This window comes from Stomoxys calcitrans, chromosome 5, assembly GCF_963082655.1.
Source record: "Stomoxys calcitrans chromosome 5, idStoCalc2.1, whole genome shotgun sequence".
NCBI lineage: Eukaryota > Metazoa > Arthropoda > Insecta > Diptera > Muscidae > Stomoxys > Stomoxys calcitrans.
The window spans coordinates 63,621,531-63,646,615 of NC_081556.1; the positions used below are offsets into that span (position 1 = coordinate 63,621,531).

The window sequence follows — 25,085 nt, forward strand, 5'->3', positions numbered from 1 at the left end:
TTAAAATAATTTTATTTCTACAGATAAAATTACAATTAAAATAATAAAACGAGAATTAAGAGAAAATTCATATAGAATTATGTCATAGAAAAATTTTTGTTAAATTTAATTTTTATAAAAAAAAATTTTTGCCAATAAAATGCCACGAAAATTTTGGCTTAAAGAAACTTTTAATAACTTTTCGTTTAAAGAAATCACAAAAATGTTATCTTTTGAACAAATTACAATGGTGATTTCGATTGTCCAAGAAAATGTCCCATTTTTTCTACAGGACGCACTGAAATTAAATTTGTGTTCGTTTGTCAAAAAAAAAAAAAAAAAAACCACCCGGCGTTGTTTTCGTTTTTGTGTTTTCTACAGAGAGTGCAAAAAAGTTGCAATTCCTGCACCGTACCAATTCACGATTTAGAATACAGCAATTTAAAACAGTTGTATAGGTACCTATGCCAAAATGGCGGTGTACATTGAACATTAGGCATATTCGTGAAAGCCAAGATTTGCGTAAATTGTACGTAACTTCAGACATAAAACAGCTGATGGCTGTAAAAAAATTGTTTAAATGTTTGGAAATGTGTATATTGTCCGCGTGTTCAGTTTTATATGCAACAAAAATTAACACTGGTTTTACCAAAACTTAAGACAGCTGTAAAACGGGTTTATTTGACAGTTCTATAGTAGAGTTTACATGGCACATCATGATCGTACTCATCGTGTGTACGTGTTGATTACAGCTTTTGCCTAAAACGATCGATTTTTACATACATCGATTTTTATTTACTTTGATTTTATTTAATTTTTTTATTTGATTTTATTTAATTTTTTTATTTGATTTTATTTAGTTTACCTTACTTCTCACCTTCTAACCTTATTTGTCACAGAACGTGCTTTTCAATATCTGTCAATTAATGATTTCTTTGTAAACGATAATCGATAGACGTCAATGCTTCGAAAAAAATCAAATGCTTTTGATTTTTCAGCCATGACTGATGGTTATGCGTACTGATGGTTATTTGCCATGTAAACTCAGCTTATAAATGAAATAAAAAGTTGATTGGAATTAAAAAAATTTTCATATTCATATAAAAAATATTCTTTTTAAGCTCTTCATATGAACACATTGAAAGGATTGGGCCGGCATTTCCAAAATGTTATTCCGCATAGTGCAAAATTTTTTCCAAAAAACGAAATCATCATAAGGGGCTATGATAAAGGGTGATTTTTTTGAGGTTAGGATTTTCATGCATTAGTATTTGACAGATCACGTGGGATTTCAGACATGGTGTCAAAGAGAAAGATGCTCAGTATGCTTTGACATTTCATCATGAATAGACTTACTAACGAGCAACGCTTGCAAATCATTGAATTTTATTACCAAAATCAGTGTTCGGTTCGAAATGTGTTCATTCACCGTAACGTTGCGTCCAACAACATCTTTGAAAAAATACGGTCCAATGATTCCACCAGCGTACAAACCACACCAAACAGTGCATTTTTCGGGATGCATGGGCAGTTCTTGAACGGCTTCTGGTTGCTCTTCACTCCAAATGCGGCAATTTTGCTTATTTACGTAGCCATTCAACCAGAAATGAGCCTCATCGCTGAACAAAATTTGTCAAAATTTGAACACATTTCGAACCGAACACTGATTTTGGTAATAAAATTCAATGATTTGCAAGCGTTGCTCGTTAGTAAGTCTATTCATGATGAAATGTCAAAGCATACTGAGCATCTTTCTCTTTGACACCATGTCTGAAATCCTACGTGATCTGTCAAATACAAATGCATGAAAATCCTAACCTCAAAAAAATCACCCTTTAGTAGAGTACTTATCATACTCCCAAATTTATAATAACGTTGATCAAGTAAGGTCCTGTGGGACTTTAAAACATTTATACCGGATATAGTATGTATTTGATAAACAAACAAAAAATTAATGTAGATCCAAGAAAGACCCATGGCTCTGGCCACCACCTTCATACCATTTAAAGAAAAAATCAATTTTAAATAGTCACTTTAGGATGTAGCTAAGCAAACCGGGCAGCTAGTCATCAAAATTTGCTCGACTCCGAGCAAAATTTTCTTAACTATGACTCAATATTCTATCATAAAATTGCTTATATTTTGTGTTTTCTTATAATAAAACTAAATGTCAAAATTCGTATGTAAGCCACCCAACATTTTGAAACTTGATCTAATAGTTTATTCGCTAAAAAAGTCTGATTAAAAAGAAATATGAAGTTCTAAATTAGACCATTTATAAAAAATTTTTATAAACTCTTTGAAAATTTGTTTGTCAAAATACTTCTGCCGATGACTGCACTTTGCACACCAAATTTTAGCAAATATGTAGTCAAGTTAAATTAGTGATGTTAATCTCTTTTCTTCTAATTCTGCTCTTTCCTTTAAATTATTTTGTCAAATAAATCAGTTAAATCGGTTAAGTAGTTTTGAAGTTATATCTCCAGAACGTGGATGAAATATGGTCAACTCCGACAACTTATACCTCACCTTGTGTTAACGAAGGGGACCAACAACAGATTTTTACTTAAAGCTGTACTCCTCTCCAAATGTGTAGCACATTTTGCAACGATCAGATTAACAGTTAGGAAATTTCGCTACAACTATGGATGCGCAAAACATAGTGAGTTGTAACAAGTACAGCAACTTCACCTGCTTATTGCTTGGTGTTTTGCATGGCGAAACAATTAAAGGTGGTCTCATCTGTACAACAACCACAAATCATATGTTGCACCTTGTCCACCTTGTTAAATCCGCCTTGGGTGTTGCCTCAAGGCTAGGTGTTTTTCGTCGTGTGTGTGTTTACCATAGCAAGAAAATAATTTCTAGAGTGTGCTAGCACAAACGACAAGTAAAAGCGTTCCAAATTCAGCCGGGTTTAATCTTGGCATGCTACTGGCGCTATCAAGAGAGCATAGAAGAAGTCATTGTGGAAATTTTCAGCCAAATCGGATAAAAATTTCGCCCTGTAGGGGTTCAAATCGGTTGATCGGTTTGTAGTTTATATATATATATATATATATATATATATATATATATATATATATATATATATATATATATATATATATATATATATATATATATATCCAAATCTTTTCAATATTAACATATACGTCGATGTTATTCAGGGAGAATTTCCTATTTTTATATATAATCATACACTTTGATTTGTTAGGGTTTAAGAGGAGGCCATTCGTCCGGGCTAATATGCACGCCTTGCGATTCACGATGGAGACTGTTGCATCCCACGTTGACTACTCTGGGGAAAATATATAAATGAGATTTTTATGACAAATAACGTAGGCCCTCGGCCGAGTACCGACGTTAGCATAGGATAATTGGTAGTTGTTATGTATATTTATATATTTTCCCCAGAGTATTTAACGTCGGATGCAACAGTCTCCATCGTGAATCGCAATGCGTGCATATTAGCCCGGCCGAATGGCCTCCTCTTAAACTCTAACAAATCAAAGTGTTTGATTATATGTACATAAAAATAGGAAATTCTCCCTGCTAACATAGACGTATATGTTAATAATGAAAAGATTTGGATAGTCCTCACTGCAAAAATTTTGTGGGTTACATTTAACAGTTCACTTAGATGGACAGGTCATATTAATGCAGCCGTTGGACAAACTTTTACTAAACGACGTACACTATGGCCTACGCATTCATTCACACGGCATTCAGTCGGCATAAATAGAACGTCATAATGCATAAATACCATAATACGACACCTCATGTCTCCAACTATACCAATTGCCTCTATGGACACATGTTGACCATCTCCTCAAACTGAGATCTTTACAGTTTCTTCGTGGGATTATTACTAGACGGACACCAGAATATCTCTTTAAAAGGATAAAATTCGCTAGATTCGACAGAGGAATGATGATTATACCTCTTAGGCGACAAAGCATTTTTGGCACTATTGTATAAGCACCGTGCGTTTTTGAAACACACTTTCATTTTTTTAATATTTTTATAAAATTTTTTGTTTTCGTTGCTTTATGTTTTCTAATTCGTATGTAGTTTTTGCAATTTTTTTTGTAATTGTTTTCAATTTGGATGTACGAATGTACCTATAAACATGTACTGTAATTTATAAGACTTTGTCTTGTTGTGCAGGCATAAATTAGTTTCAAATTAATAAATAAAATATATATACTTTTCTCAGTAATTTCTTAAAATTTCCAATGCTTCGTGTGATATTTTTCTTCAAAACGGCTGAGCGACTGGGAGCGTGGGGTGAGAGACAGGCGGAGCAAAATGTTTTGTGTCCAATTGGACATAAAACGATATCTTTTCTGAAATTTATTCCTGTATGAGCTTTTTTAAGAAATTTGGATTTTAAGTAGAATGCAACTAAAATGTGCACTTTAGTTTCCATTTCTTGAGTTTAAAAATATTCATGCTCGAAATAAAGAACAATTTATAATTCTCAGTAAGCGGCATTATTATTTGCAAAAAATATTTTAATTTGTAATAACGAAATAATTGGCTGGGCCGAGATTCGAACTAGAGACCTATGTATTGTAAAACAGAATTATATGCTCTTTGTCTTAGACATCTTACCCACATTAAACCACGTTTACACTAGAGCCCAAATCCACTTGGTTTTAGCAAATTTCGCACACCCTTTTACACTACATTTGAAGTGATTGGAGATAGAATTGTCGAACTAAAATTGATAGCAGATATGTTTTTTACAAAATTTTTATTACGGTCAGTATTTATATTGTGTTCAGCATTTTTATTGTAATAAGAGGTTTTATTATTATACAATTCAACTTCTAAATTTAATCATTTAAATTGGAAAATGTCAGATGTTTGTAGTACTGTCGTGCTGTCGACAATACCGATAATTACCGGTTGCCACTGCAATTCCAATGTTGCATTTCAGTTGGTCGTATTACAAAAGCACTTTCGAAGACGATTTGCTGCAAATTTCCTCAAATAAGTCGATTTGCTCACACTCAAAATGCATGGGAAAATTCGCTGCAAAAAACAAGATTTCGGAAATCTCGTCGCAAATCTAGTTCGGCGGGAGATTGGACAACCCTTGTGTTGCAATCTGTCAACTGTCAGCTTTGTCGTAAAGCTTGACATTTTCGAACGCTATTTGTATTGTTTTTTTTTTTATTTATATAATGAATACCCACACAAAAATATTAAATCTTATAGTTATCATTATATCAAATCATTATAGAAAATAATTAAAATAATCTTTAGAATTTTGTGAAATAGTTAAAATAAACTTTAGAATAGGTTAGGAAATAATATTGTGAGAAAGAAAAAAATAAAATAGAAATAAAAGTCTCTTTTTTTAGGATTGACTCGTTGCTGTTGTAACTTACAATATTCATCTTGCCTAAAAAATTGTATTAAATCGTGAAAATTTTCGTCCGATTATTTTTACAACTTGAACTTAATTCAATTTTTGGTGATGAAATTGAACTGGTCCTCGATGGAGCTTAAGAGGTCAAAGTTTTTCGACACCTGAAGAAGCGTATGATGCGTGCAGAATGCATGGAGATTTGGAGATACCTCAGTCAGAGTGGCAAAAGTGTTTCGACAATTGCTTCAAACGCATGCAAAAGTGTATAGATCTCAATGGAGAATAGTTTGAAAACAATAAAGAGATTTTCGATGACTAATATTTGTGTTTGTGTTCTGTAATCCCGAAATATAAATAGAATATGTCAAACCTTATGATGAAATAGAGTTAGCAAATGTTTTGATTTTGTGTTGTTAGCAAATATAGAAAGGGGAAAATAGAGTCAGATTCAACAATACTGATTTGGATGAATACGTAGAGCGTCTGCTTTGTTACCAGAAGTTTATTTGTTCAACTCTCGGCCTTCCTCACAAAGCTGAGCGCCTGAAAGAGGGGGGTGGGAGACAGGCGGAGCTGAAATTTTTTGGGTAATAAAGATATGTCCGCTAATCTCCAATTTTATGCAATAATTTGCCTATCAGTTCAATGCCTGCAAGCTCATATTAAACTTGTAAGAAGATAAAAGTGAACTAATACTAGATAAGGTTTAAGTGACAGTCTACCATCAGACAGACGTTACCACAGAAACACGATAAGGAAGATGCCTTCAGGTTCCCACCATTGAACCATCCAGATCGCTTTAAAAAGCCCAGCAATATGCGGGCCATCCACACAGAAGATGTTCTATAGTCTCCTCTTCCTCGACGTCCTCACAGCTTCGGCAAAAGTCGTTAACTGCAACCTTCAATCTGTCACGTTTTCCGATCAGACAGAGACCTGTCATGACGGACAGAATGACTATGACGTCTGTTCTAGGCAGCGACAACAAAGCCGTAGATCTCTTTTAGTCTATATTATGATACATAGCTTTGGAGTGATCACACACCCCTCTTTGTGACCATCTGTCATTTGTTGCCAGTTCCCCTTAAATGTATAAGGTAGTTCGAGGTCTCGCAAGTTTGTCCACTCTACAATTCCTGGGGATATCTATGTAATAAAATTGTCACTTGTTATGCGATTCGGCACGAAGGCGAAGCCTATTGAATTTGGAAGAAATCAGTTCAAATTCGACTAACATCGTAATAAAATTGATGAGTTTCATAGAAATCGCTTCAAATTTCAATATAGCTTGCGAGTATATATGTATCGCCCGATTGTCTCTTCAGGAGCCTTTGCAAGCGCAACCCATCTTCTCAACACTTTGCAGAACGCATTTTTCAACGACTACTAAAATATGTACGCGGTTTGGTGGAAAATGCCTGAGATTTACGTATAGCTATCATATATATGTACATATGTATGTTCGTGCGATTTTCAGTAGTATTTCAATAATGTGATAATTTTTTAACCGATAAACACGAAATTTGACACAAAGCACTTTCTGATGGCTATTGGTAATTAAGGTAAATTGTTATGGAAAGCAGGCTCGATTAAGAATAGCTTCATCCAAGCAAAGAAATGTCCATAAAATTGGAAGCACAATTGTTTCTTACGCTGGATTCAGAGGTAGTTTTTAGCAATCGTGTTGGGAAAAATATCGACTTTTGCCTTGATTGTTTTATTTATTCTAATTACTTGTATCACAGTCACAAAAACACCAAACAGATTGGTTGTCACGATTTACAGGCAATTTTACTTGCGACAGTTTGCGGTATTAGAGGCAGAGGCAATCGGAAGGGTTTCCTTTTTCGCAAGAAAATTCCCCAACTTTTATGATAGTTGTTTCGCCGTTTCGAAGACAGTATTGTTTTTAAGATGGAAAAATCCCATCACTTTTTACTATATTGGCGTAAATTAGTTCTATTTTGATTATATTGATTTGCACAACACTGCGCCAATATTTTGTTCCGTAGGTGGCTAAATTAGTGATTTTTATCAGAATTTTTAACGCACTTAATTCTACATTTTTTCTAACACTTACATATTAAATCATTTTTTGGTAACAAGCAAAGTTGATGATTAAGTTGTATGTCCGAAAATCAATATCTTATTGAAACACATTCTTTAAGCAATAATCAACTCTTAAAATAAATGCGTAGTTTCCTCCTTTCCGTATTTGACGGAACCTACTGCTATCATTTATTTGGTTTCCACTTCACCAAGCTCAGATCTTAACTGATTTGTTTTAAGGTCTTAGTTGAGTTTGGCAGCGTTTTACATTTAATTCAAAAAGAGAAATTTTAAAGAGAAATACACTCTGCTAACAGATACTGCAGCCCCCACCTCTACTGACGCTATTGGCTGACGCTCTTCAAGTTTTTAAGTGGCTGCGACATATATTGAAGGCGTGTTTAAAACCAGTTATGAGAGTGGCTAGTTCGCCGAGAGTGGTTATGAAGCAGAATTTACGTACACTTCTCAATAACTCACCACTAAGGCGATAAGTTTTGCTTTTTCCATCGCATGCTTTAAGCACGGCTGAACATGTGGGAGTGATCTTGAATACAATTTGACAGGTCTGCGTATGCAATAGAGTAAGTTTTATTCGATTAATCGATTTATTGTGGATATTAACTAAATCAATTTGTTTGCAGTATATTTCGATAAAAGTTCACACCGCATATAGTGGAATTTAAGATGTAGTTCAAATGATTCCTTCATTGTGACGCTAATCGATTAAAATTATAGTACGTTGCAAGACTTATCAAAATTGGATCAACATGCAGTGGCGGACAAAACTAAGGCACCATCTTCCATTTCCTTCAATAAAAATTCGAATAATAACCTTCTTCGAGCACACTTCAATTTTATGAAAGTAATATCCTAAACACTTTACTCTATCAATAATATTTTTTTTTGCATGTGGAATACCAGTCGAAACCCAAACACATATACGCAGTTTTTTTTTAACTAATTGGTAATTTTTGATAACAACAAGTGCCGATACACATACAGATTTTATATTTAATACTCAGATCGCATGAAAAACCTTTTTTTTTTATATATTTTCCAAGTATTCACGACGCTAGTCGTTCACAGTCCAGTGTTTCTAAAATGCTTAGGAACAGGATGTGAAATAAGTGCTTGAATTTGCAAAAGCACATGTGGCGTGGAATACTGTTCAATCAACTGAAATACTGCCCTCAACGGTTACTTTACCCATTAATCAAAATCCAATTAACTTTAGCAGTATTTCTAGAGAGGGATTTTACGGGTTAACTTCCCAATGCGTTGGTGTTTACCAAACAAATACCTTTTTGGCGTATTTATCTGGGTATTTATACATTTTCAGATATTTTGGTAACTGAAAACATTTTGTACCATTTTGTTTTTTTTTTATTTTTTGAAAAGTACAGCTAAAAGACAGGGTTGTTGAACGTGTTTAGTGCGGTACTTATATCTTAAAGGGGTTTTCGCGAAAAATTCGGTAAAAATATAATATACCAACGTACGGCCATTGAAGCCTTCACACATAATATGACTGAAAAGTCTTCTAACCAAAGACGAAACGCGTGTGTGTTGCGATCACAGCTTTCCTTTGCCATTTGCAAAGAAAATCTCCGGTCATTGAGCTCGTCACGAAAGAGAAACAAAGAGAAATTTTTTTATAATTTCTTGTTCTTTGTACATAAACCCGATCTTCTGATGTCACTTTTCATTCCATGTCAATGAAATTTGGCTCCGTGAGTTCTGGTAGGCCCCTACCCACTCCCATGAGTTGTGGTCCAGATTGGACCATATTTGGATATAGCTGCCATATAGACCGACCGCGCGATCTCCCAATATATGGTATTAAGGCCCTAAAATATCCATTTATTACCCGATGAAATTTGGCGCAGTGAGTTCTAAATAGATCTTTTATGCCTTAGCACACCATTTCGATACATCGAGCGGTCGGTCTATATGGCAGCTATATCCAAATATGGTCCGATCTGGAGCAAATCTGACTGGAGTAAGTGGGGGTCTGCCAAATTTCACGGGTTACGGTGTCAAATTTCATCAAAATCGGATCATGGATGGGACTTGCTTCGAGCTTGTACCTTCTTTAGTATCACGAGCTTGTATTAGGACAAGCGCTATTAATTTTGGTGAAAATCCGTTCCCCGATTTTCACTTTAATCGTCGTAGTGGGCCCAATTTTTGACCCATTCGCAGTTTGATATGAAGTGTTTTATTACTCATCTGAAAACCTCCGCCAAATTTCATCAAAATCAGTCGAGATTTATACATAGCTCCCATAAATAAATAAAAGCCAAAGAGGAAATATTGGACTGAATTATTGGCTGTAGTTTCCGTAGGTTAAAAACTATAATGGGAACTATATTCAAATCTAAACCAATTTTGATAAAATTTAGCAGAGGCAGTTAGATGTGTTATTTAACATTCCAAACCAAATTTCATGGAAATCCGTTAAAAATTATAGTAACTAGGCCCTTATAAGTGTAAATCGTGAGTTTGTGATTTTGTAATAAATTCCATATGGATGAATACTTAGTTTACCAATTTCATGGTAGGACCTAAAATACTCAATTGGATTCCTTAGAAAGCCCTACATCCAACATTGGACGGGTTATCATTAACCGATAGCCATATTATTCCAACTTTTGCTGGGAACAAAGCAAAAAATGGATGGCATGATATATATATATACATATATATATATATATATATATATATATATATATATATATATATATATATATATATATATATATATATATATATATATATATATATATATATATATATATATATATATTGATTTTTTAAGAGCTTAGGAAAGTTCACAAAAATGAAATCTTTTTTGGAATTTCATCATCAATTTTCATGCATCACAATCATCCGACCCATCTACTTCAACTGCTTCAAACCCGCCTTCAACAAATCGTTACCTTGCTTCAGCTTCCATCTATACAACCACTTCCGGTAGTAACAGATACCTTCTAAGTAGCTACAGGTTACTGCACCCAAAAAGACAGTGTTTGCGGCTGAAACGACCGTTGAAGAATCTCCTTATATATCAAATATAAAATAATGCGGATGTCGATTTAAATGTTAATACCGGGAAGACGAAGCAAAGCGTCATTTAGAATTATTGTTCCTGAGGAAATTTTTGGCCACCAAAGCACTTATTAAAAAAATTTACATTTCAAAAAACTAGAAACTTCTTTCGATGATAACATTTTTTTAGTATATCAAAACGTTAGAGTCTTAAATACCAAATAATCTACTCCCTTCTCAGATAGCTTTGATTTTGATTTTCACATTATAGCTTTTACTGAAAAATGACTTCATAATAAGGTTTTACGAAATAGAGATCTTTTGTTCAAAGTATAGAATTTACAGATGTGATCGGGACAACAATGCTAAGAAAACTGGCGGTGGTGTGCTGATTGCAGTATCCTTTATTGATACTGTTTAATAATTCATAAAAATCTGGATATCTACCGCAGATATGGAAAAAATCCTTTATTATGCCATTGTTTAAATCTGGCAGTCGTTATGATGCCTGTAATTACAGGGCTATCTCCATACATAGTGCTTTTCCCAAGTTAATAGATCCCTATATTGACTGAATCTATTTCTAATCAGACTTCCTCATTGCTCTCTTCTTGTCAACGATGCTTTCAGGGGCAATAGACAGACTGATCCGTACACATGGATTTTAGTAAAGCGTTCGATAAAGTTTATTTTTTGCTACGTCCTAGGTGACCATTTGTTTTACTCTCCTCTTTGATTTTAAGTTACAAAAAGAAGACAGTTCATTAATAATTACAACGGTTTGATAAGTGTCCCCTGGATCCATAAGTATTCCAAGGTCTTCAAATAGATCGTCTTATTCAAGCTCATCTGATCCGATAAAATAATTTGTGATAAAAGGTTTTCGTCTAGAAAACCGCATTATTTTGCATTTGGAAATATTCAGTTGCATAACGAGTATTTTGCACCATTCTTAAAAGAGTTCAGGATCGGACTGGAGATAATACTGATCATCTGGATCATTAAAAGACATCACTTCTGATGTATTCCAAAGTCTGATTAAAAGACATCACTTCTGATGTCTTTTAATTACCCATATGATCAGTATTATCTCCAGTCCGATCCTGAACTCTTTTAAGAATGATGCAAACTTCCCGTTATGCAACTAAATATTTCCAAATTGGTTTTAATTTTTCCTCTCAAACTAGTTCTGTGGCTGTTCTTTGTGTCGGTCTATTGGTTTCAAATGACTTTTATTTCCATAAAATTTTACGCAATTAAACCGAAAACATTAAGCAACTATAATTGTTAAATATTCCAAAAAAATAAATTTTGTTCAATTTCTGCGAAGAACCATCTACATTCTGCTTAAATGAGGTCGCTAAGAGTCTTCGAACTAAATTAATATGGATCGAAAATCCGTCCGGTGTCCGGTAAAAATTGCATCCCACTATTGTCGTATATACTAATAATTTTTATCATGTCTTTATAAATCCTAAAGATTTCCTAATTTATTGAGGATAAAATAAGAATAGGTGGCAGAACTAAATAAATTTTGATTCATTTAGGCATTCCCATTATTTATGATAAAATTGTAATTAAAGTGTTATGTTTGTAAACATGCAATTCGACTCTTCGAATTTCATTAAAGATGTTCGTACATAACATGTTACGACATCATTATTCGCATAATCTTTTCATTGTAAAAAGAAAAATGTACATTTTAAAATTTTTTGAATAATATTTCACTGTGCCCAAATCTACGGTCTAAGCCAACAGAACTAACAAGTTTCTACTAGAATCAACGCTGCTTTCTAGTGACTGATATATTTCGTCCTTTAATCACTGTGAGTATCAATTGCCTTAAATATGTGTATTGTGAGTTATGGAATTGCAAGAAACAAACCGAAATGGTTTTATTTCAAATAATTTTTTTTAAATGTAAATTAATCTGGGTGATCATTTTGGGGGTTTCAAAATTGTGTTTCATAGTCCCTCAAATTTTTTCATTTTATTGTTGATGTTATTCGAATAATTTACAATTACATATTTTTTACAGATAAAATTTCAATTAAAATAATAAATCGAGAATTAAGAGCAAATTTTCATAGAATTTTGTCTTAGAAAATTTTTTGATAAATATATGTCTTTCGAAACAATTTTTAGAAAAGAAATTTGTGGCAAGGATATTCCATGAAGTTTTTCGCTTAAAGAAACTTTTAAAAGCTTGCTTAACATTCTTGTTTAGAATAAATTTAATATAATTTTTTCTAGACAAAGCAGACCCCAGACTAACTCCCTGGTTATCACTCATTCTCACGCTTTATTGCATGGGGATGATCATTTCGCTAGTTAAAGCATTATCACCACAAAATAGTCCGCATAGTTCACAAAACTGAAGAAGAGAAAAATGTGATTTAAAATGAAAAAGAAAAAAATAGAAAACGCATAAAGAAAGGTTCAAATCCATTTTTCTTTGCCCCAGAAATTTTCAATAAGGTTTAGGTCCCTTGATTGCGATAGGCCTTCTAATCTTGGCGCAGGAAGCTTTTGGAAATAGAATTCAGCTAATTAGGACGGGCACTTTATTTCCTAAGTTATCCTTGTAATCCACAACACACATTTTGTCCCATATCCAGAAAATGGGATACGGACCAGATACAAAAACCAACTCCAAATCGTTAATTAGACGCCACCATGTCTCACTGCCTTCTAGAGTTGCTTAGGATTGTATTCTTTGGACTTATACTTTGCTGCTGATTCGTCTAGCTTATACGTATAACTAAAATTCAGATACTAATGTCTACAAAAAGGAAAACATATCAAAAAAGTTGACATGCACAACCCTTATCTCTATACATTTTCACTTATATTTATTTACAATTGGAGTATATTAAATACATTAGGTTAGGCTAGGTTAAGTGGCAGTCTGCCATCAGACTCACTTAGACATTTACGTCCATTGTGATACCACAGGAACAGAAGAAGAAAGATTCCTTCTAGTTCCAGATCGCTTTAAAAAGCCCAAAAACTTACGAAAATTCACATCCGCTAAATCAGACAGGTTCTCAAAGAAATGAGAACCTAAAGTGGAACTCCTTCTAACTGCTAGTGCTGGACACACTCAGAAGGTTCTATAGACTCTTCTTCTTCGATGTCTCACAGCTTCTGCAAAAGTCGTTGCTGGCAACCTTTAGTCTGTCAACATGTTTTCAGACTGAGGCGTCTGACAGCAAAGCCAATGACAGCAAAGCGGTAGACCTCTTCAAGTCTAGATGAGGCCACATTGTTTTGGAATGCTCACAACCTCCTCTTTGTGACAATCTATCATTCGTTGTCTTTCGGGCCCGGTCCTGTCGCTAGAAGCATACCCACAGATTCCAGTATCCCTGAAATGTGTAGGGTAGTTCTTAGTCTCTCAAGCTCGTCCGCTTTACAATTCCCTGGGATATCTCTGTGGCCCGGCACCCAGAACAGGTGAATTTTGAACTGTTCAGTCTTCTCGTTGAGAGATCTGCGACAGTCAATCGGTTCTATCAGGAATAGTGGTACAGTACCTTTTATCAAGAAGGGGTTCAGGTAGGGTGTAATCCACACTGCCTGGAACATCGGACATTTTATCAAGGATAACACAGTGTCTATAGCCGTCACATGACCAATGAGAAAGTTCCTTTAAACTAATGGCAGTGGTCGCTGCAATTTGTCTAGCCACAATGTCCAGAGGCATAAGATATAGCATTAAATTCAATGCATCAGATGGTATCGTCCTCAGTGCGGCTGTGATGCCCAAACAAGCCATCCTTTGGATCTGGTTAAGTATCGAGCAGTAGGTGTATAGGGCAAGAGTTGCCTTTGGTTCCACTGCAGGCAATTTGTATTTCCTTCTGAAAAGAACAACTTCTGTCTTGCACGGATTTATTACAAGACCACTTTCGGTAGCCCACTTTGCCGTTGCACGCAGAGCTTCCTGAAGTATATCTCTTAGAGTATTGGGAAACTCTCCCCTAACTGCAATTGCCACGTCATCAGCATACGCGACCACTTTTACACCTTTTTCTTCCAGAGAAAATTTTATATTGTTTATGGCTATATTCCAAAGTAGAGGAGACAGTACAGCTCCTTGAGGAGTTCCTCTGCTGACCCATCTTTTAAGATCCACAGATCCCAAGCCTGCCGTAATGCATCTTTTAGTAAGTAAGTTATTAATAAACTTTCTTACGCTAGAGTTTATGTCTAAACTCCAACACCTTCATGCTGGACGTCGGTTTTACATTATTGAAAGCGCGTTCCAATGTCAAGAAATGCTACCATTGTACATTCCTTGACAGTTAGAGAACCCTCTATGTAGCCGATTGGATCATAAAGGGCCATTTCAGTGGATTTGCCTTTACTATATGCATGCTGCTGCCGCAACAGGCGATCTCCAGGGAACTTTCCCCTCAGATATGTTTCTATCAACCTCTCAAGAGCCTTCAGCATAAACTATGACAGACTTATGGACGAAAATCTTTCGCCTTCGTGTGGTAGGGTTTTCCTGCTTTAGGAATGTAAATGACCTTCGTGCCCCTGCATCCTACAGGTATATTTGGCATTCTGATACAAGCAGAGTATACCTCCCTAAGCCAAGGAACCAGTCTTTCAAACACAGCTTATAATTCAACTGGTGATACATCATCAGGTCTTGGGGGCTTAAAGGAGTCTAAACTTCTTATCGCCCTAAGAATTTTTGGACGAATGCCTATCAGTGACAAACGAGTAATTCTAGTGCTTCCTCACTAGACATTGTCCATACATTCTCTGACTTCTGAATATACTCCGCCGTAATAGGTTTCGATTAAATACATTATTCAACAATATGACCAATAGTCCTATGCCTATCGTTGGCCAAAGCCTTGGTTTTTTTCCACGATATCTAGGGTGATTCTAACAGTGTATGTGCTTCTCGGTCGGCTCCTCCTTCGCTGTTCATGCGGATTCCAGTCTAGGACATTTCTCGCTACACTCAAAAAAGGTGACCCCTAAATTAAAAAAAATTAACAAAATGATGGAAAAAGTGGACATGATTTGGCGCCAAAGATTTATTACTCCCGTTTTGTTTACTCAAATCATTATATTTGGTATATACAAATGAACTTAAATCTAGTTAAATTTACAAAAAAATTTAATATCTATACTTTGGGGAAGTTTAAATGACACCGAAATTCAATATGTTTTTTTTTTTTTACCAAAATTGAAGAAAGTATTTAATTTCTTCAATTAAACTTCTTTAATTGAAGTCGAATGGTAACCCTTCAAGTAATACTTAATATATTTGAATACAGTGGAATATTTCTCCAATGTAATTCACTCAGTCAGCGGCACAGTCTTGGTTTGACGGAACCGTAGTAGTGCCATCTGGAAGATCATGTTACACTATAATACGAGCCTGCAGACGGAGATCCGGGCGATTATGGAATACGTGAGTTGGTATGATGTAAACGCGAGGAAGTCGAGTATGAACATCTTTACGGTCAGCAAACAGGCCATAAGGGCAATAACAACCAGGACGGTAAGATCACGAATAGTCTTGGAATATAAGAAAGAGATTAACGCCTTTCTGAGGATGCCATGATCCGCATCATTTGGCAGTGAAGACCAGAAACTTGGTTAATCCAAATGTAGAACAAATGTATCGTAAATGTAAAGATGCAATTATGCTTATTACCAAACGTAGCATTTGACACTTCAGAAAAACAATTTTTTTAACAAAAAAATACTTGAAGTTGAGAGAGATCTGGCGTCGAAGAACTTCAGGCATAACTCAAGGGCAGGTCGGAGAAGACCGCCCTTAACGCGGTGATGCTTGAAGTTGACACGTCTCACCAACTGAAGGAGTACGCAATGGTGGCCTACTCGAATATTGAGAGGCCATTTAACAACGAGGAATTGGTTCGACAGTCACCGACCTGAGCCGCACGGGGTGACAGAATACGGCCAAGTTTCCCTTCTGGACACTATGGATGCGGTATTCAGACTGAGCAGGGTTTCAGGAGACAGAGACTGGATTGGGACTGTACTGCGAAACACATATCATTTCAAGGAGAGCTGTGTGCCATAACGGTAGACGCAAAAGAAATACTGGGAAGGGATTTACAGTTTTCGAAATCAGTTGTTTTTGATGATGTTGTAGCCTGATTTGTATGTGGAGGTAGCGATTCTCTTCAAGCTCGTTCCTGCCACCGATCGCCGCGGGAACGATATGTCCATTGGTTATTAAAAGACGCCAATAGATCGCCTTGTCATATCGAGTATTACAGGCATTCAGTATTTAAGCAAAAGCCCTTGCCTCCCGGCCTCTCACGGATACTCTCCCTTCGATACCGCTGATTGTGCGACTCAAATTGCAGCTACTCCGTTCTCCGGACTCACCCAGTAGCTGTACTTCTCATTATGACGATGAAACCAAACAAATTGGAACGCAGCGTTTCAACTGATTTGATGCTTATAATCATCGCCGGGTCGAAATCAGTATGTGAATATGACGGCCCTCAAGGCCGAGGGCTCTAGTACAGTGAGTGTGTGGAATCCCTGAATAGACCTCAGTTTCACGACAGTGATAACGTGGATTAGCGCATACGACAGCGCCGCATTGGCGCTTACCCCTACTCTCTTCTTGTAATTTCTTGTTATCACATATGTGTCACTTTTTTCACAACATTTACTTTTTACAACAGTTCAGATTGGCCGCCCGTCATGGTGGGCTACCCAATGAACCCAATGATTGTACTAAAGGGTGATTTTTTTGAGGTAAGGATTTTCATGCATTAGTATTTGACAGATCACGTGGGATTTCAGACATGGTGTCAAAGAGAAAGATGCTCAGTATGCTTTGACATTTCATCATGAATAGACTTACTAACGAGCAACGCTTGCAAATCATTGAATTTTATTACCAAAATCAGTGTTTGGTTCGAAATGTGTTCATTCACCGTAACGTTGCGTCCAACAGCATCTTTGAAAAAATACGGTCCAATGATTCCACCAGCGTACAAACCACACCAAACAGTGCATTTTTCGGGATGCATGGGCAGTTCTTGAACGGCTTCTGGTTGCTCTTCACTCTAAATGCGGCAATTTTGCTTATTTACGTAGCCATTCAACCAGAAATGAGCCTCATCGCTGAACAAAATTTGTCGATTCACTGAAAATGATTTCACTGAAAATGATTCACTGAAAATGATTTGCAAGCGTTGCTCGTTAGTAAGTCTATTCATGATGAAATGTCAAAGCATACTGAGCATCTTTCTCTTTGACACCATGTCTGAAATCCCACGTGATCTGTCAAATACTAATGCATGAAAATCCTAACCTCAAAAAAATCACCCTTTAAATAGAAATAGAATGGGAGAATAGCAGATTACAATACATTAAATTTTGGTTCTGAAATTTCTTCAAACTTCAAATTTTATCACCTGACACGAAAACGGAACGTAGATCTACGAGATCAAAAGACCGATATATTGTCATAACAAATATAAATGCTGTATGATCAATTCTGACCACTCTGCCCACTCTTTTTTTATGTTGGCTTCTCCAAATGAGCGCCACCTACTGGCTGATTTTTGAATCCAATTGACGACACCCAGTATATGGCGCTAATTTAAATGTTGATGTTTTTCGCTTAGAGTGGCTTAACGCCTATAACATTGGTCATCATGTGGTAGTTGTCTATAAAAGGCTATTTGACTACCTATTAAATAGTCATAATTTAGTATTTTTTTAAATCAAATAAAATTGCCATATTTAACGATTTTCTGTGCTAAAGAACTAATTTGCCAGTCCATATATTGTGTGCGGTTGCGACAGTTCTTAGTAGTAACGCTTTAAGCCATGCAAAACTTTTGAACAAAAAAGTTTTGCCCAGCAACACGTCGTAAGGACTTGTCTAGGAAAAGAAGGCCCCTTATCGAGGAACCCCTTGTCCTATAAGGCTGAACGTTATAATTTTGGGGGTTTAGCGGCCTACATTTATTTGTGGGCTGCCCAAACTAAATAAATCACACAGTGACCCATTAGGTCATTATGATTGATCGACTGTTTTGGAGTGAGGTGGTCCGCTAGGTATATGAGCAGAATAAAGATATCTGATTCGCAGTCCACAACCTTATAACTTTCATTTGAAGCCCACACTGTAATGATTGGTGTATACAGGCGTTTGGGAGGGCGTCTACATAAGGGTTGTGCGACACACACCATTTGCCACTTGAGCACAAATTTGAATGACGCACAAAAATATCTATCCCCTGAATCTCATTGTTTTAATGGGTAAAATAACCTATTGGAGGCGATTTATTGTCATGTGTCATTTAATGTAATATTAGTAATCGACTCCCAAATATCATCCATTTGAGTCTCATATAGCTATGATCGAGTTAAATTTCCATTTGGGCGGCTTTTTGGGGGTGGACGACCCCAAATCAATTGGACCTCATTCTTTATTTCATATTGGTAATCTACTCCCGAATACCTTTCATTCAAGTCACATATTGTCATTATAGTTCAATAAACCTATTTTTGGAGGGTTTTTTAGGTCGGGGCGGCCCCCAGTTTCTTGAATCAAACTTTTGATATCAAATTTGTATTACCTTATATTGTATACCTTTCATTTTAGTCCCATATTGTCACGATCGGTCTACTTTTATTTTTGGATGGTAATTTTGTGGTAAGGGCCCTCACCCCTTGCGATATCAAAAAATTGCAAAGCCTATTGCTCCTTCCTGAATTTCAAAGAAAAAGGTTCAGCGGTTTGTAAGTCTATACGGAATAAACAAATTTACAAACCCACAAAAAAACAAAAAAACAAACAAACATACAAACGAACAAGGTTAGGTTAGGTAAGGTTTAAATGGCAGTCTGCCATCAGACTCACTTAGACGTTTTCGTCCATTGTGATACCACAGGAACAGAAGAAGGAAGATGCCTTCTAGTTCCTACCGTTAAACCATCCAGATCGCTTTAAAAAGTCCAATAACTTGCAAATGTTCACATCAGCTTAATCAAACAGGTTCTCAAAGAACCTATAGTTGAACTCTGACTTCTAGTGTGGGACACACACACAGAAGGTGTTCTAAAGTCTCTTCTTCTTCGATGTCCTCACAGCTTCTGCAAAAGTCGTTGCTGGCAACCTTCAGTCTGTCAACATCAGAGATGGCCTGTCAGAAACAGTGACGTATATGATATACATTTCCGACGTATATTACATACGTCGAAAACGTCGTAAACCTAGCCAAAAAACTAGGTTTCTGACAGAAAAAAAAATTCGAACGAAAATATGTCGAATTTTTGATCTGATTAACTAAAAATTTTGGCATAAGTAATTTTTTCCTCCTGGAGACGAACAATATTGAAATTGGAAAAAATCGGTTCAGAATTAGAAAAAGCTACCGTAGGTTTACACGATTTTTACCAATATTGCTATAAAATGAATGACATCTGAGGTAGTGTCAAGTGAAATGGTAGATGGCGTGTTAAGTATGCTAATGTGAGGTAATGTCAAGTGAAATGGAAGATGGCGTGTTAAGTATTTTATTGAATAAGTAATGTTATTTTTAAGTATTGTTATTGAATAACATAATTAACACTCCATGTACCATTTCACTTGACACTTCCTCAGATGTCATGCATTTTTAACATATGTTGTTTACAACAGCTTTCAAAAAGCAAATTAAAACGGGAGAAGCAAATAATTTTGCAAAAGGATACAAAATAATTGCAATTTCTAAATATAATTGATGAAAATTAATAATTTATTGATTTTTTGCTTCACAAAAAAATCCTTAAACGTTACTTTATAAATTGACTTGAAATTTGCGTATATTTCCAATTTATTGTGTGAAAAATGTAAACGCAAAAATTAAAAAAAAAAAAACTTAATATTTCTTTTATTGCGAAATTTTTTTACATATAAACTCTTTTATATACAACAAATAAGTGACAATAATATTTGTTAAAAATCAAACTTTTACACTGAGTTATTAAGGTTTATGACGTTTGCGACTTTTTCTACGTTTTATACAAGTATACGACGTTTTCGACTTTTACCACTTTTTGACAGTCGGAAACCTAAAAAATCGTCTTACGGACCATCTCTGGTCAACATGTTTTCCGATTAGATAGTGACCTGCCATGACGGACACAGTGACTGAGACGTCTTATCTAGCCAATGACAGCAAAGAAGTTTAGGCCACATAATTTTGGAATGCTCACAGCCACCTCTTTGTGACCATCTATCATTCGTCGTCCCCCGGGGCCTGGTCCCAAACACCCAGGGATTCAATGGCTGCCTGGCTGTCTGAGAAGATATTTATGCCAATCGTCGTAATGACATTATACCTAAGCCATTTCACCACTTCCTTAATTGCAATGATCTCTGGTTGATACACACTTCAGTGGTCGGGTAGCCTTTTCGATATGACCAGTTCTAGATCTTTAGAGTACGCCCCAAAGCCCACCTGGTCGTTTAGTTTGTAACCGTCCATATAGAAGTCTTTGTAACTTCTGTTACCTGGCATATCGTAGTTCCAATCGGTTCTATCAGGAATAGTGGTACAGTTCTTTTAATCAAAAAGCGGCTCAGATAGGATGTTATCCACACTGCCTGGAACATATTGTATCAAGGATAACAGAAAGTTCCTTTAACCTCATGGCAGTGGTCGCTGCAATCTGTCAAGCCACAATGTCCAGAGGCATAAGATGTAGCATTAAATTCAGTGCATCAGATGGTGTCGTCCTCAGTGCGGCTGTGATACACAAACAAGCCATCTATACTGGTTAAGTATTGAGCAGTAGGTGGACTTTTGAAACGCCGTCCACCAGACCACTACACCATATAGCATTATAGGTCTGACAACCGCAGTATATACCCAATGCATGACACGCGGTCTTAACACCAAACTTTTGCCAATGGCTCTCTTACAGGTGTATAGGGCAAGAGTTGCCTTACCTTTACCAAAATGTTGGATTAGAAGTTTAATTCCCTGTCCAGCAAAACACCCAGGTATTTTGCGCTTTCTGTTAATGTAACATTCTCTCCACCCAAGGAGACAGGTTCCATTGTAGGCAACTTGTATCTCCTGCTGAAAAAAATTACTTCTGTCTTGCACGGATTTATACCCAGACCCCTTTCGGTAGCCCACTTTGCTGTTGCACGCAGAGCTTCCTGCAGTATATCTCTTAGAGTGCTGGGAAACATTCCCCTAACCGCAATTGCCACGTCATCAGCATACGCTTTTTTCTTCCAGAGACAATAATATATTGCTAATGGCTATATTCCAAAGTAGAGGAGACAGTACACCTCCTTGAGGAGTTCCTCTGCTGACCCATCTTTTTAGATCCACAGATCCCAAGCCTGCCGTTATGCATCTTTTAGTTAGTAAGTTATTAATAATCTTTTTTTACGGTAGAGTTTATGCCTAAACTCCAACACCTTCACGCTTGACGTCGGTTTTACATTATTGAAAGCGCCTTCAATGTCGAGAAACGCTACCATTGTATATTCCTTGACAGTAAGAGAATCCTCAATGTAGCCGATTGGATCATAAAGGGCCGTTTCAGTGGATTTGCCTTTACTATATGCATGCTGCGGCCGCGACAGGCGATCTCCAGGGATCTTTGCCCTCAGATATGTTCCTATCAATCTCTCAAGAGTCTTCAGCATAAAGGATGACAGACTAATAGGACGAAAATCTTTCGCCTTCGTGTGGTAGGGTTTTCCTGCTTTCGGAATGAAAACGACCTTCGTGTCCCTCCATCCCGCAGGTGTATATGACATTCTCTAGTGTTCTTGTGTTTCCTCACCAGACATTGTCCATACATTCTCCGACATCTGAATATGCCCCACTGTAACGGGTCTCGAGGACAGAATCTTCCTTAGCCTAGAGGCCTCAGATATATCCTCCACGGAGCTGCAGAATTCTACCCAGGATTTATTGTGAGCCTTTCTCAACTCGCCCTTATATTTTTTTAGTTCAGCCCTATAGATGTCCCAATCGTGTGGTGCTCTTGTAGCTTTTGGTCTGTTGAAGGGTTTTCTGCAGTCCTTCCTTGGACCAACCACCTGTGGGGTTCACCATGTAGGTTGCTGTTTGTCCCATGGCTTTGCACTAGGGCAAGCTGACACAAGCGAGTCATTCAGGGCCTTCGTGATCCGCTTGACCACTATGTGTATATCCTCCGTAGTTTCCACTTCCTTTTCTGGTCTTGAAGGGATAGACGTGCACAATTTGTTCCGAAATTTATCCCAATCCGCCTTTCTTCTGTTTAGCCGAGGAACCACTTCTGTAGTATTTTCTTCAAGACAAAAACTAATATAACGATGATCAGAGAAGCTGTGGTCATCCAACACTTCCCAGTCGCATATTCTTCCACTTATATCTTCCGATACAAAGGTAATATCTAGTAACTCCTACCTGTTCCTGGTAATAAAGGTCGGTTTATCCCCTTTTTTACAAATCGCCAGATCGCATTTCGATATTCGACATCCGAACTTCCCCATATCTGGTGATGTGCATTAGCATCACTCCCTACAATGAGGTTGTTATTCCCTAAAGAAGCGGCTTTAACCAGCGACTCAAGGTTTAAAGGCAGCATCTCAGAATTGTGTGCCATATATAGGGAAGCCAGCCAGTAATGGGACTTGTTAATTTTAAGGCTGGTCACTACTAAATCTTCAGTGCTAAGCGACGGAAGAAGAAAAACATTTAGACTATTCTTTGCAAAAATACAGGCTCTGTGTCTCCCATTCACCGTACCCTTGAGTAGTTTAAATAAAGGAATTCTTAAACTACGAATCATTCCTCCACACACCCATGGTTTTTGGATAAGAACCACGTCAAATTCCAATGCCATCAGGAGGACCTTTAGTGCCGCCGAAGCGGCCTTACAATGGTGGAGATTTATCTGTAGAAACCGGACCATAGTCAGGATTCCGAACTTCCACCACTGTTGTGTTAGCCTCGCCTTCTGACTCCACTAGGAGTTGATCCTCACAAGATTCGTTAGAGGAATGTAACGTACGCATCCAGGGGCAGTTGAGAAGGCTGTGAAACCTCTCTTTCTCAGGACACTGGGCACTTGCGGTGTGGACGATTTAGATGCGTCGCTAACTGCTGCTATTGAAGACTTTGTGAGTTCCGTGCTTCCCCGCTGGAGCACGCTTGGAGCCCAGAGCCCAACTTTGTGACCCACCCGTACAGGGCTTGTCGGGTCCCGTTTCGATGCCATCCCCTCCTGTCTCGATTGGGGCAGGGGGATTTTCAGTCTCCTGCAATCCGCCAGACTTTAGCGATGTGGTCGATAGTTCCTCAGCCAAGGATTCAGCAACAACTGCTGAGTCGTCTACTAATTTCCCAACCCCACCGCTTCTTTAGACCTTCATTTCCAACTTTTTGAATCCGTAGGATACAACGCCTTCAGACTTCTTGAGGTCTGCGAGACAGCCGGAGTTTGGTACGAATACTGCATGTCTCCGGTCCCCATCAGCCTCATCCAATCTACCAATCTTCCAGTCGGTGGTTGAAAGATTGGGATTACATTCGCTTAGTCTTCCAAGTAACGATTCAGGCTCTGAGGGAATCCTTGGTATCCAAGCATGCGTCATTGGTCGAGAAGGAATATCTTCCTTCTTGACTAAATCTAGTGCTGCACCTGGCCAGATCTCACAAATCTTTTTTAGAGCACAACGATATATTTCAATTGAGCGTTGATCGCCGAAGGCAATTAGTTTGTATCGGCCTCGATACCAGCCTGCATCGTCACAAACTGGAGGAGACCCAAGAAATTCCGCAAGGACATCGGAGTATACTGATGACAGTCCATTGACTATCCCACTCCAATTATTCGTAGCCATACAGCCCTGTTCGACAACTGCCGTTACCAAACTGTGTTTAGCAACATTAGCAAAGGTTCTTGGACCCATTCTGTTGTTCGCCCTGGTTCATTTAGGCATGAGATGCCCTCCAGGTGACCGCAGCCTTTTGGCTGACTGCGGTGCAGTTTCCGAATCCAGACGTCTGGTCTTTGGGGTAGCCTGTGCAACGAATTGCCGAGCCCAATTTACGTAGTCTCTCTACCTATTATTGGGAGTCTTGGGATCATTCGCACCAAGCCTCTCTATAAACCTGAGAGCGATGCGTCTTCTATTATTCCAACATCTTAAAGAGCGACAAACAAACAATCACAAATTCTTTTTTATATATTGGTTGCCCAATAAGTAATTGCGGATTTTTCATATAGTCGGCGTTGACAAATTTTTTCACAGCTTGTGACTCTGTAATTGCATTCTTTCTTCTGTCAGTTATCAGCTGTTACTTTTAGCTTGCTTTAGAAAAAAAGTGTAAAAAATGTATATTTGATTAAAGTTCATTCTAAGTTTTATTAAAAATGCATTTACTTTCTTTTAAAAAATCCGCAATTACTTTTTGGGCAACCCAATATATGGATATTAAACAATTAATCGGTTAATCGTCAACCTCTTTCGGGCTTGTTCGGTTAATCATTGGACTTGAATTTTTAAATAAACGATTAATCGAATAATCCAAAAATACAAATAAATGTACACCCTAGTGGGTACACAATATCAGACATGAACCTAATTAGGGGCCTGGCATGC

The 25,085-nt window shown here is 37.1% G+C and overlaps 1 protein-coding gene and 2 long non-coding RNA genes across 4 annotated transcripts in view; 2 read left to right on the plus strand and 1 right to left on the minus strand.

The window, feature by feature from the left end:
• LOC131997623 (uncharacterized) overlaps positions 1–7,643 on the minus strand; it is an 84,100-nt gene extending 76,457 nt beyond the window's left edge. Inside the window, exon 1 of the long non-coding RNA XR_009398311.1 lies at positions 7,440–7,643. This is a non-coding gene — a long non-coding RNA (uncharacterized LOC131997623). The remainder of the gene's footprint in view (positions 1–7,439) is intronic.
• Positions 1–25,085, plus strand: part of LOC106087752 (serum response factor homolog) — a 300,055-nt gene that overhangs the window by 161,791 nt on the left and 113,179 nt on the right. The window lies entirely within an intron of this gene.
• On the plus strand, positions 7,251–8,348 carry LOC106087753 (uncharacterized). The gene is made up of 3 exons (XR_001221312.2): positions 7,251–7,367; positions 7,726–7,992; positions 8,053–8,348. It is a non-coding gene; the product is annotated as an uncharacterized LOC106087753 (long non-coding RNA).